General features: G+C 35.7%; 1 pseudogene; it reads left to right on the top strand.

The window, feature by feature from the left end:
• The first annotated feature begins 1,211 nt into the window (after positions 1-1,211).
• Positions 1,212-2,782, top strand: LOC106972238 (ATP synthase subunit beta, mitochondrial-like; annotated as a pseudogene).
• The last annotated feature ends 10,077 nt before the right edge of the window (positions 2,783-12,859 follow it).

The following is a 12,859-nucleotide window of genomic DNA, read 5'->3' as shown; positions in this document are numbered from 1 at the left end:
GAAAGTTTGAGTGGTCTGGATAAAGGATTGAATCAGCCACAACATCCTCTTAAGCCAAAGCCTAATCCAGAGCAAGGCCCTAACACTCTTCAACTCTATGAAGTCTGAGAGAGGTGAAAAAGCTACAGAAGAAAAGTTTGAAAGTAGCAGAGGTTGGTCAGAAAAGAGAGCCTTATATGGAAAAAAAATGCCATCTAGGAATTTCAGAGCTGGAGAGCAGAAGTCAGTGCCTGGCTTCAAAGATACTCTTATGAAGGGCTAATACAGCTGGTGACTTTAAGTTGAAGCCAATGCTCATTTACCATTCTGAAAACTCTAGGGCCTAAGAATTATGCTAAAGCTACTATGCCTGTGCTCTAGAAATGGAAAACAAAGCCTGGATGACAACACATCCCTTTACAACATGATTTACTGAATATTTTAAGCCCATTGTTGGAACCTACTGCCAAAAACAAAAATAATCTATTTCAAAATATTTCTACTCAATGACAATGTACCTGGTTACCCAAGAGCTCTGATGGATATGCACAATGACATGTATGTATTGTTTTCATGCCTAACACAACATTCAATCTGTAGCTCATGGATCAAGGAGTAACTTTCAAGTCTTATTATTTAAGAAAGACATTTTGTAAGGCTGTGGCTTCAATAGATAGTGATTCCTCTGATAGATCTGGGCAAAATAAATTGAAAGTATTTTGGAAAGGATCTACCATTCTAGATGCCATTAAAAGCACTTGTGAATCATGGAAAGAGGCCAAATATCAACATTAACAGGAGTCTGGAGGAAGGTGATTCTAATCCTCATGGAGGACTCTCAGGGGCTCAAGACTTCCATGAAGGAAATAACTCCACTGTGGTGGAAATAGCAAAAGAACTAGAATTCGAAGTGGAGCCTGAAGATTGTGACTGAATTGCTATAATCTCATGATAAAATTTTCATGTATGAGAAGTTACTTCTTATGGATAAACAAAGGAAATGGTTTCTTGAGATGGCAAGTATATCTTGGTAAAGATACTGTGAATATTGTTGAAATGATAACAAAAGATTTCTAAATCTTATTAGTTGATAAAGGAGTGGCAGGGTTTGAGACGATTGACTCCAATTTTGTAAGAAGTTCTACTGTGGGTAAAATGCTATCAACAGCATGTCCTGCTACAGAGAAACTATTTGTGAAGAGAAAAGCTAGAGTCCACTCCCACGATCTGCCATGTTGGGTTCTGTAGGTTGTGTGGCCTCTACCTTGGCCTCCAGGGCCCTATGGGGACTTGGCCCCTCCGCACTGCTATGCCAAGCCTAGGTCTTACTGCAGGCCACCCTGGCAGCACTCCAGCTTGCCAGAGACTATGTTCCTAAACATCTCCTTCCCTGAAGGCAGAAACTGCCACTGGGGATATGCTGATGGTCATCAGTGCAGTGGTAGGTTTTCAGTTTGATGAGAGACTACCACCCATCCTAAATGTACTGGAAGTGAAAGGCAGAGAGACAGGGTTGGTTTTGGAGGTGGTTCAGCATTTGGGTGAGAGCACTGTAAGGACTATTGCCATGGAGGGTACAGAAGGCTTAGTTAGAGGCCAGAAAGTCCTGTATTGTGGTGCACCAGTCAAAATTCCTGTTGGTTTTGAGACCTTGGGCAGAATCATGAATGTCATCGGAGAAATCATTGATGAGGGAGGCCCCATCAAGTTTGCACCTATTCATGCGGAGACTCCTGAGTTCATGGAGATGAGTTTTGAACAAGAAATTCTGGTTACTGCTATCAGGGTTGTGGATCTGCTGGATCCCTATGCCAAAGGAGGAAAAACGGGGTTCTTTATTGGTGCTGGAGTTTGCCAGACAGTACTGATCATGGAGTTAATCGACAATGTCATCAAAGCCCATGGTGGTTACTCTGTGTTTGTCACAAATACTCTGGTATTTGTGAGAGGACCTAGGAAGGCAATGACAAACTATGAGTGATTGAGTCTGGTGTTATCACCTTAAAAGATGCTACCCCCAAGGTAGCGCTGGTGTATGGTCAAATGAATAAACCACCTAGTGCTCATTACAAGGTAACTCTGGATGGACTGACTGTTGTTGAATACACAGAGACCAAGAGGGTCAAGATGTACTGCTATTTATAGGTAACATCTTTCACTTCACCCAGGCTGGGTCTGAGGTGTCTGCTTTATTGGGCAGAATTCCTCCTGCTGTGGGCTGTCAGCCTACCCTGGCTACTGATATGGGTACCATGGAGGAAAGAATCACCACCACCAAGAAGGGATCTATTACCTCTGTACCTGCTGATGATTTTACTGACCCTTCCCCCTGCCCATTTGGATGCTACCACTGTATTGTCCCATGCTATTGTTGAGTTGGGTGTCTATCCAGCTGTGGATCCTTTGGATTCCACCTCTGGAATCCTGGATCCCAACATTGTTGGAAATGAGTATTATGATGTTGCCTATGGGGTACCAAAGATCTTATAGGACTAAAAATCCCTCTAGGACATCATTGCCACCCTGGGTATGGATGAACTTTCTGAGGAAGACAAGTTGACTATATCCCATGCACAGAAAAATACAGCCTTTCTTGTCTCAGCCATTCCAGATTGCTGAAGTTTTCATAGATCACATGGGGAAGGTGATGCCTATGAAGGAGAGTATGAAGGAGACCATCAAAGGATTCTAACAGATTTTAGCAGGTGAATATGACCATCTCCCAGAACAGCCCTTCTATATGGTAGGTCACGTTGAAGAAGCTATGGAAAAATCTGATAAGCTAGCTGAAGAGCATTCATGAGGGGATCTTTTTGGCAAACTAAGCACTCGTTTTTCATGCTGTCCCTCTCCTTGCCCCTAATCCAAAAATCTCAGTTTATACTAGAGACCACACGTGAGCCTTTCCTGAAGACATTGTATTATGTCTGAAGATTATTTAAGGTTTCTAATAAAATGTACACTCTTCAAAAAAAGGGAGTTAATTCATGCTGCAAACTTTACTGTTGTCTTATTTTCAGAAATCGCCACAGCCACCGTAGCCAACATCAAGGCAAGATACTTCACCAGAAAAAAGATTGTGACTCACTAAAAGCTCAGATGATATACATGTATATGTATATGTATATGTATATGTATATATCTATTTTTTATTTATTTTTAGAAAACTTTTTAAATTTTTATTTATTTTTGAGAGAGACAGACAGAGTGCGAGTGGGGGAAGGGTAGAGAGAGAGGGAGACACAGAATCTGAAGCAGGCTCCAGGCTCTGAGCTGTCAGCACAGAGCCCGACGTAGGGCTCGAACCCACAAACCGTGAGATCATGACCTGAGCCGAAGTCGGACACTCAACCGACGGAGCCACCCAGGCACCCCTGTATATATCTTTTTAGACATAGTAGTATTGTACACTTAATAGACTACAGCATAGTGTAAACATAACTTTTATATGCATTGAGGAACCAAAAATAATATGATTTGCTTTATTGTGGTATTTACTTTATTGTGATCTTCACTTTATTATAATCATCTGTAACCAAACCTGCAATATCTATGAGGTATGCCTGTAGAATATTTTATAAGCTAGAGACTATGTAGATCCCATATAATAATTTCCCACTTTTAATTATTTTTTAAACTGTGTGTATAATAGCTTTTATAAATCAGTAAAACTATTTATTGTGAGGATATTGAATTTTATTGAAATAGCACTAATTTTTCACTGTAAAATAGTTTCTTAATATAGTGTTTATACAAGTTGCATACTAATTGTGAAATCATTGTAACTGTGTAAAGATATAAAGAAGAATGTAAAGGCCAATTGAAATCCCAATACTTTGAGAAAACAGCCATAAGCATTTTAGGGCTGTACTGCAATGCCTCTCTCTTTGCACACACACATGTTCTTTTTACAATGAGATAATCCTTTCCATTATGTTTTGCCTGGTGGACACTTGTTCAGGGCCAGACACTTGGAAATGTGGTCTCCATCCATGCTATGTCACTCACTTTATTTGTCCCTGGGAAAGTCTCTTACTTCTAACATCTGTAATGTTGAATAAATATTTATTTAATGCAGATCTGTTTTGAAATACCCACAAGTCTTCTGTTTAAAGTAACAAAAACAGATTTACATATCAGCCTGAAGGTTTAAACAGGGTTCTCTCTGGAAGCACAAGTGGCAGGAAGTTCTGACACTGGGAACATTCCATTGAAAATGCCCTGCCCCTGGGTATATAACTTGAAATTCATGAACTATCAACAGGAGCTTATCTTCATTTGCCCCATGGGAGGAAAATGAAGGGAAAGTAATGGAAGGGTAATGAGCAAAGCAGAGCTTCAGTAATAGAAAAAGTAAAAACAAATTGTACTACATTTTCTTTCCCACAGCCTAATTAAGGTGCGTGTTTGTGTATATCTGTAAGTATGACCATTCTACATTCTCTCATTTAAAATTAAAAAAAATAAAGACTGATATAAAAACCTATAATAATTATGGTAATAATAGTAACTACATTTGCATTTGTAAACTGCTTTACATATTTTAAATTGTGTTGTCTTATTTAATCCACACATGAGCCATTTGAGTGGCAGGGGATATATTATTCATTTAAGGAATTAGGAATCTGAGACAAAAAAAAAAGTTTTGTGACTTGTTCAAGGTTACAAAGCTGCTTTATGACAGACCTAGAACTAAAACTATCATATCAAGTTAGCTAATATGTAGCTCATGGTTCTTTCATGCTAAGGAACATAACCATTTCCTTTAAATCTGCAAGGAAAGCAACATGTTATGCACTAAAATATATTTAAATACAGGGCCATTCCAGGTTTCTCTGATGTACCCAAAATTTTAAGTTATAAACTGAATAGGTGTTGCATTTTAAATATTTTACAAACAGCTTATATAAACATTATATACTTTGCAAACATAGCTTTTGAGTGATGAGAAGAACTTTAGATAGGTCAGTATAATTAGGTTCTTTTAAAACTAAGAAACAATGGGGCACCTGGGTGGCTCAGTTAGTTAAGCACCCAACTCTTCACTTCGGCTCAGGTCGTGATCTCACAGTTCGTGGGCTAGACCAGTGTGAATCTCTGCACTGACAGTACAGAACCTGCGTGTTACTCTCTCTCTCCCTCTCCCTCTGCCCCTGCCCCACTCGTGCAAATGCTCCCTCTCTCTCACTCTCTCTCTCTCTAAAAATAAATAAATAAACTTTAAAAAGTAAGAAAATTTTAGACAGTTTAACTTATCCATAGTCATAGAGTTTTGGGGATACAGGGCAATGTGCAATGTGCAGGGCCATTTAGATTGTAAAATGAAGTGCGTGTGTGTGTGTGTGTGTGTGTGTGTGTATAACTTGATGAGTTATATAATATTAAGAAACTCAGTGATTTATCCAGTAATGCCTATTTGATAATTATTTTAATTATTGAATTACATAGTCATGAAGGTTTTATACTGAAACTTTTTTGTTAAAGTAATAATATATTGACAAAAATGCACTCATTACGTGAGTGCAACTTCCCCAACAGATCACGTTGAGTAAATATAACCACATTGGGAATAAAAGTTGAACCATGATCATAACTCCAGAAACCCCTTCCTGTTCCTCTGACATCAGTAAGCACCCCATATTCTGAATTCTAGTAATACAGATGAATTTCATCCCTTTTTGAACTTTATATATATGAAACATACAATATGCACTTTTGTATTCTCAATTTTTTGTTCAGCACTGTGTTTATGAAATTAATTCATTTAGTTGCATGGAATTATATGTGATTGAACCACAATTATTTAAATCCACTTGACTATTGATAAACATTTGGGTTGTTTCTAATGTTGGTAATTGTCAATAATGCTAGTACAAAACTTTTCGTATAAGGCTTTTGATGAACAACATGACACATTTCTGTTGAATTTAACAGTAAGAAAGAAAGGTCTTGATCGTTGGCCTTCCTTTAGATCATCTTTAGTGAATGCTGATATATAGATATCCAAAGCATTGTCTGAAAGAATTCATTGATCTAAATCTCTGAAAAATATATTCGTTACTGCGTTGAATCAGTAGACAAATTTGGAAAAAAAAATATTTATTTAAAATATTGAGTCTCTAGGGGTACCTGGTTGGCTCAGTCAGTTGAGCGTCCGACTTCTGCTCAGGTAGTGATCTCACCGTTCGTGACTTCAAGCCCCGCGTCAGGCTCTATGCTGACAGCTCAGACCCTGGAGCCTGCTTCAGATTCTGTGTCTCCCGTTCTCTCTGCCCCTCCCCTACTTGCGCTCTGTCTGTCTCTCTCTCTCAAAAATAAACATTAAAAAAAGTTTTTTAATAAAATATTGAGTCTCCAATCCACAAATGTGGCATATACCTTCATTTATTGGAGTTTTTGTACATTTTCTGTATGGTGTTTTATAGTTTTCACTGTAGATAATTTATGAAAGTTTTATATGATATTTTAAGCATTAAATATAATGGATATTATAACTAACATAATTTTAGAATGTAAGTTTCTATTTGTTGCTTGATTATGGTGAATACAACCAGTTATTAGGTAAACCTTTTATTTAGATATAACTTTAGATCAACTCCATTTGTAAGAAATAATACAAAGATATCTAATGTGCTTTTTACCCAGTTTCCCTCAAGGAAACCTTGCAAAACTATAGTACAATATCACAACCAAAATATTGACATTTTTACAGTCAAGACACATAAGAGTTATGGCACACAAAGATCCCTCCTTACAGCCAAATCTACCTCTCTTCTTCTTCCCATCTTTTACTCCTGGCAACAAATAATCTGTTCTACACTAATATCATTTTTATTTTTAAAATGTCATATAAATGGAATCAGGCAGTGTGTTATCTTCTGTTATTTGACATTTGATTTAGCATAATTTCTTGCAGGTTCATCCAGGTCATTGCATCTATCAATAATTTGTTGTTATAATTATTATCTTTTATTGTTACTTGACCAGCATTACATGGTATGGATGTTCGTAATTGTTTAGCCTTTCCACTGAAAGACATCTGAGTTATTTCCCATTTAGGGTTATTACAAAAACTAAAAAACTGCTATTGAACATTCGTATACAGCTTTTCATGTGATTGTAAATTTTCATTTTGTTGAGATAAATTTCCAAGAGTGCAATTGCTGGTTCATATGATATGTGTATATTTAGTTTTATAAAACTTGCCAAATCTCTTCTGCAGGATGGCTGTATCATTTTACATTTCCACCAGCAATGTATGAGTAATCCAGTTTCTCTGCATCCTTGTAAGCATTTGATTTGTCACTATTTTTTTATTTTATTTTATTTTTAATTTTTAAAAATATTTATTTATTTTTCAGAGAGAGAGAGACACACACAGAGTATGAGTTGGGGGAGGGGCAGAGAGAGAGAAGGAGAATCTGAATCTGAATCTGAATCTGAAGTAGTCTCCAGGCTGTGAGCTGCCAGCACAGAGCCTGCAAGGGGCTCAAACTCACAAATTGTAAGATCATGACCTGAGCCAAAGTCAGGCACTTAACCCATTGAGCCACCCAGGCGCCCCTATTTTGGCCGGTCTAATAGTTGTCTAGTAATATGTCATTGTGATTTATTTTGCATTTCCCAAGTAGATAATCATGTTTAACAACTTTTTGTGTGCTTGTTTGCTATTTGTCTATCCTCTTCAGTGAAAGTTCCATTTATGTCTTTTGCCCATATTGTAATTGGATTGTTTGTTTTTTCACTTTGGAGTTCTGAGAGTTCTCTATGTAATCAAGTTACTAGCCCTTTATCAGATATGGTTTTTACATATATTATCATCCAGTCTATGTCTTTTTTATTATTATTCTATAAACAGAGTCTTTTACTTAGCATAATTTTATTGTTTTAATTTTTTATGAGGTTCAGTTTATTATTTTTTTAACAGAACGAGGTTTTAGTGTCAGATATAAGCATTCTTTGCCTTAACCCCATATTCCAAAGATTTACTCCTACTTTTTTTTTCTGAAAATTTTATAGTTTTATAATAGAGTCAATATTCCCTTTTCAGTTAATGTGTAAGATGTAAATTTTAGATCAAATTTGTTTATTTGTTCATTCATTCATTCATTCATTCATTCTATATTTCTGCCTGCCAATACTGGTTGCTCCAGCACTATTTGTTAAAAAGCCTATCTTTTCTCCACTGATTTGCTTTTACACCTTTGTCAAAATTGGTTGGGCACTTCTGGCCTCTCTATAGTTCCATTCATCTATATGTCTAGTTTTCCACTACTAATACATTGTCTTAATCAATATAGTTATATTGTAGCACTAAATATAAGAGTAATTTATCCTCAATTTTCTAAAAAAAAAATTATTTATTCTAGCGCCTAGAGCTTATTCCTTTCCATATAAATTTTACAGTTAGCCAGTCTATGTGTACTAAAAACATTTTTGCAATTTTCATATGAATAGTAGAAAATCTGTAGACTAATTTCAGGGATAGATATCTTTATTATGTTAAGTCTTCTCACCCATGAACACATTATGCCTCACCACTTTTTTAGGGTTTCTCTGACTTCATCAGCATTTTCAATTTTTTGGCACACAAGTCTTGTACATGTTAAGTGTGCACCTGAGTATTTCATTTCATTTCATTTCATTATTTTATTTTATTTTATTTTATTTTATTTTATTTTATTTTATTTTATTTTATCTTGAGTGATTGCACATCACATTATAATTTAAATTTATTTCCCCAGGTGCATTTTCAATATATAAAAGTATAATCTTGTCTCCGGTGAAGTTGCTAGACTAATTTACTTGTTGTAGGAGATTTTTGTTGTTTGTTCATTTTAAATATTCCTTCAGATTTTCTATATAAAAATAATGTCATCTGCAAATAGGGAGACTTTTATGTATTCCTTTACAATATGAATGCCTTTTATTTCTTTTACTTCTCTTATGCAATGGCTAGAATCTCAAATATTATACTGAAAAAGAGTGGTGACAGGGGACATTTTGGCCTTTTTCCTGATCTTAGAGAGAAAACATTCGGTCTTACTCCTTAAGTTTAATGCCAGCAGTATGTTTTTTGTACATGATCTTTATCGATATCAAGCTGAGGAAGTTCACTGTATTCATCCTTTCCTGAGTTTATAATAAGTGGGTCTTGGATTCTGACAAATACTTGTTATGTATCAGTTATTATATTTATATGATTTTTCCTTGTATACCTGTTAATATGGTGGATTATATTAATTTTGAATGATGACCAATCTCATGTACTTGGATTAAATCTCCTTTGGCCATGTTGTATAATTCTTTCTATAAATAGTGGGATTTGATTTGTTTAATATTTATTTTATTTTTTCTATCTAAATCAGTGGTTTTCTTTTTCTTTCTTCATTTTTTGATTTTTGTTTTTTGTTTTTTTTTCTGGTACTGTCTGTTTAGTTTAGAACCAGAGAAATATTACTCTCATAAAATAGTTAAGTATTCCCTCCTCCTCTGTTCTGAAAGAGAATTTGTAGAAATTGATATTAATTCATCTTTAGATGTCTGGTAGAAATCTTGTATCTGGAGATTTCTTTTGAAGAGCTTTTGAATTATTCAATTTTAATATTTAATTTCTTAATAGTATAGGAGAACTATTCAGATGATTTATTCCATCTTGGTTGAGTTTTCATAGTTTGTAGTTTTCTAAGAATTGATCCAAATTCTAAGTTTTCAAATGTATGAGAATAAATTTGTTATTGTATTTTTTTATTTTTAAAAGCTGCAGGGTATATAATGATATTCCCTGTTTCATTCCTGGTGTTGGTATTTGTGTCTTCTTTTGGATTATAGTTGACAGAATTACTAGAGCTTTTATAAATTTTCTGACCTTTTTTTGATAGAATCAGCTCTTTTTTTTGATTGGGGTTTTAAAGTTATTTGCCTATTTTCAATATCATTAATTTCTGTTCTTTTTTATTTCTTTTATTCTCCCATCTCTGGGTTTATTCTCCTCTTATTTGTCTGGTTTCTTACAGTAAGAAGTTTAAGTCATTGATTTAGGAATTTTCCAGTGTGTTTATTGCTATAAATATTCCTCTCTGCACTGTTTTAGCTGCATCCCATTATGTTTGATATGTTGTGTTTTCATTTTCATTTTCATTTAGTTCTCTGTAGTTTTGAAATTTCCTTTTGAGATCACGTCATTGATACATGCATTACTTAGAGGTATATTGTAAAATTTTCAAGTGTTTTGAGATTTCTGTTGCTTTTTATTATTGATTTCCAGTTTGACTCCATTCCACTCATATTATATATTTGGCATCACATCAGTTTTTAAAAATTTATTGAGATTGGTTTTATGACCCAGAATATGGTATGTAATTATATATGTTCCACAGATGCTTGAAAGGAATGTGTATTCTGCTATTGGGTGGAATATTCGATATGTGTTGATTGAGATCTCTTGGTTGATGGTGCTGATTTCAATATCTCTGCTGATTTGCTGTCTGTAATCAGGTGCTGATAGGTGGACATTGAAATATCCAACTATAATTTTTCATTTTCCCTTTATGCTTTATCAGTTTTTGCTTCATGTATTTCGAGGGTTTGCTATTTTGTACTTATGCATCTAAAATTGTTATTCCTGGTAGACCCATTCTTTTATCTTATATAATGGCCCTCTTTATCTCTCTTAATTTTCTGTCCTTTAAAGTCTACCCTTTCTATTAATAAGGTTACTCCTGCTTATTTTTCATTAAGGTTTGCATGTTATATATTGTTTTGATATTTTTACCTTCAAACTAACTAGTTTAATTTGAAATGAGTTTTTAAAATTTTTTTAAATGTTTATTTATTACTGAGAGACAGAGAGAGACAGGGCATGAGCATGGGAGGGGCAGAAAAAGGAGGAGACACAGAATCTAAAGCAGGCTCCAGGCTCTAAGCTGTCAGCACAGAGCCCAATGCAGGGCTCGAACTCATCAACTGTGAGATCATGACCTGAGCTGAAGTCAGATGCTTAACCAACTGAGCCACCCAGGTGCCCCTGAAATGAGTTTTGAAGTGAGTTTCTTGTAGACAGAATATTGTTGAATAATATTTTCTTATCTACTCTGCCAGTCTCCTTAAATTGGTGTATTTAGAGGGGCGCCTGGGTGGCTTAGTCAGTTAAGCATCGAACTCTGGCTCAGGTAGTGATCTCACAGTTTGAGGGTTTGAACCCTTCATCAGACTCTGCACTGACAGTGTGGACCTTGCTTCAAGTTTCTCTCTCTCTCTCTCTCTCTCTCTCTCTCTCTCTCTCCCCCTCCCCCACTTGCATGCTCTCTCTCTCTTTCTCAAAAACAAATAAATAAACTTTAAAAAATGGGTATTTAAACCACTTAGATATAGTTATTACTATGTTGGTGCTTAAATCTGCCATTATTTTTTTCTGTTTCTCATTTTTCATCCTCTCCCTCATTTTTCTGTTTAGATTTTCTTAATTTCCTCTGGGTTACTTGAACAATATTTAGCATTTTATTTTTTTATAGTATTCTTGAATATATTGCCTCGCAAATTTCCTATTGGTTCTCTAAGTACTACAGTATATATGCATAACTTACTATAGTCTACTGTTATTGAAATATTACTTCAAGTGAAGTGTAAAAAGCTCATTTCCTTTTAAGTAACTTATGTTCATTTGGTAATTATGTTTTTCAGTTTTATAATTCTCATTTATTTCTTTTTTTATAACTTCTATTTCTTTGCTGAGATTTTCCCTTTCTTTAATGGAAAAAAAAAGTTGTCTCAAGATAATTTGTAATTACTTGTTAGAGCTGTTTTATGATGGATACTTTTTCCTGATAATTGCAATATCTGATTCAATTTGGTACTGGCATTTGCTCATTGTCTCTTCGCATTCATGGTGTGATTTTCCTGGTTCTTACTGTGAGAAATGATTTTCACTTGTATCCTGGAATTTTTATATAATTCTATAGACTCTGAATCTTATTTAATTCTCTATTTTAGGCAGGGATTTTTCTGCTGTATTATTAGTGCTGGATGAATGTGTATGTTCACTTTCCCACTGGACTCCACCAGCACCCATGCGGGGAGAAAAGGAAGGCTTACTCACACCTGTCTCCTGCTGCAACTGGGGGCATAAGCTCAGCTCCCCGCTGTGCTCTACCGACACCAAGAGAGGAAAAGGGTGAAAAAAGATTGCTTACTATTCCACCTTCCACCACATCCTCTGCTTCATTTTTGCTGAGTGAAGAGGTGTCATAGACTCTGGGTCTAAAGTTCTCTCTTGTCCAGCAAGAGAGTGGATGCAGGATTAAAATGAGAGAGAAGCTAATATCCGGGAGGAGACAAGAGCCCTAAGTGAGGGTCCTTGCTCCATTTTTATTAGGATCAGAAGGCTTAGAAGCATGATGGGGTGATGGGCGTGTGCAAAGAGACAATGAAACCTTGAACATTAACTCATGGGTGTGGGGAAAGGGAGTTTTGAAGATATGTGGTGTTAGGGGTTAGGGTCAATTCAAAACAAAGTCCTGGTACTGGGTAGAAGGTTGTTTACAGCAGACACCCCTGCCTAGGGGACAAGAAAAACAGAGCATTCTATCTCAGGGTCAACAAGGCACCTTTCTTTTGCTGATTAGCTCAGCTCTGGGCAACTTCTCCCTGCTGCAGTGTATAGCCCTGTTTACCTGTTACCTAATTTGGTCCTTCTGTTCTGTGAAAGCAGCTTTCTGCTATTGTACTAAGTTGGGGGCATTTCTGCACTGAATACCTCATCTTGTTTACCTCATTTTTGATGCTTTCATCCTGAGCCTTTTCTACTCCTATATCTTTGTCCTATACTAGGGACCTTTGCCCTGTTTACCTAATCTTGTTTGCCCAAACTTGGGTATGTTCA

This window comes from Acinonyx jubatus, chromosome C2, assembly GCF_027475565.1.
Source record: "Acinonyx jubatus isolate Ajub_Pintada_27869175 chromosome C2, VMU_Ajub_asm_v1.0, whole genome shotgun sequence".
Classification (NCBI taxonomy): Eukaryota; Metazoa; Chordata; class Mammalia; order Carnivora; family Felidae; genus Acinonyx; species Acinonyx jubatus.
The sequence above is the reverse complement of the archived record's forward strand: the minus strand, read 5'-3'. Positions and strand labels throughout refer to the sequence as shown.